The sequence below is a fragment of the Meleagris gallopavo genome, chromosome 7, assembly GCF_000146605.3.
Source record: "Meleagris gallopavo isolate NT-WF06-2002-E0010 breed Aviagen turkey brand Nicholas breeding stock chromosome 7, Turkey_5.1, whole genome shotgun sequence".
In the NCBI taxonomy this organism is placed as follows: domain Eukaryota; kingdom Metazoa; phylum Chordata; class Aves; order Galliformes; family Phasianidae; genus Meleagris; species Meleagris gallopavo.
This window is the reverse complement of record NC_015017.2, coordinates 3,834,938-3,836,447: the sequence shown is the minus strand read 5'-3', so window position 1 is coordinate 3,836,447 and position 1,510 is coordinate 3,834,938.

The following is a 1,510-nucleotide window of genomic DNA, read 5'->3' as shown; positions in this document are numbered from 1 at the left end:
AAAAGAAAGAGGAGGAAAAAAAGAAAAAAAAAAAAAGATAGTCTGTGCTTAATACAACACACACGGCTCTTGTAGCTGTCACACAGTTTAGGGCAGGAGGAACATACCCATACCTGAACATACAGGTTGCTGCCATTCTACAATAGAGTGTGCGCAGTCTGGTGTGGCAAGATGAATTTCACTATGGATGCATGTTAGCCAAGGCCTATGTATTCCCTTACCCTCTAAATAACAGCTCTTGCTCTGAACTCATCCAATGAGTTGGTTGCTGCCACTGAACTGCTGCTCCTAAAAGGCTCTCCAGCAACAGAGCTCAGTCAGTTGTGTTTGACTGACTGGGGACGGGTTTGAGGTTAATGAAAGCTCCCTTTCTGAAATAGCTGCTTTGTCTGTCAGCACATATGCTGATCGATGTGCAAAACGCTAGCTCTAACTCCTCCCTTTGATAATCTTAAACACTGCCTTTTTTGCAAGAAGACATAGAAAAAAGCCTTTGTACACGTTGGCTTGTAAGCTTATCATATGCATTAAAAAGGCAAGTTTCGGTCTAATTTTTAAAGGAGATTTAAAGACATCTTTTGTCCCACAAATCTGTACAGTGCCTGGGACTGTGCAATAAGTGCCTTCAGCTGGCCACCCAAAAAAACGCAGACATTTCAAAACCTACTACTCAGCTATCTGGCAAAATATTATATGCAACTTGGTTACTGTTACTTACAACTTCAGAGCTGATCTAGCACACTAATAGCCATCACCATGGGAACAAGGAAACAAGCACCAGCGAGAGGGAAAATATTTTCTTAATCCTTGAAAACCGACAGAGATGTGCCAACCTCACCTTGGTCACATTTCAGCAATTGATGTACCGCTGATGCAGCTCGCATTACGCAACACCAAAATCAATGGTATTCCAACTAAAATGAAGAACATTTTTCTGGATCAGAATTTCAATTTGAGCCTAGATACCCAGTTCTGCTCCAACGACAGCAAACATACTTTATGGATCAATTTCAAATTCAGTTTCAAAAGGAAAGAGAGACCCTGGAAAGCTTTGATCTGGCAGACTTTGAGAAAACAAGTGTTCTGCGGCGTCAATATTCTCATCTATTTTACCATATGATTACAGATCTTCAGAAAAGGAGCCAAGAAAAGAAAGGGAGTTATCCCAATTAAATCTAATCGAGTTAGCTTAATCTCACAGAATCACAGAATGACAGAATGGCCAGGATTGGAAGGGACCTCAAGGATCATCAATCTCCAACCCCCCACCACAGGCAAGGCCACCAACCTCCCCATTTAATACTAGACCAGGCTGCACAGGGCCCCATCCAAGCTGGCATTGAACACCTCCAGTGAACCTCAGCTACGCATGCAACAATTACAGCTATACAGCAAATACTGCAGCTAACTCAACACAGAATTAGTTCATCCTTACAGCAGAAGGCGTTTTATCATTGATTTACATGACCTGACACAGTTGACCTAATGTGCGTATTGCTATATATATATA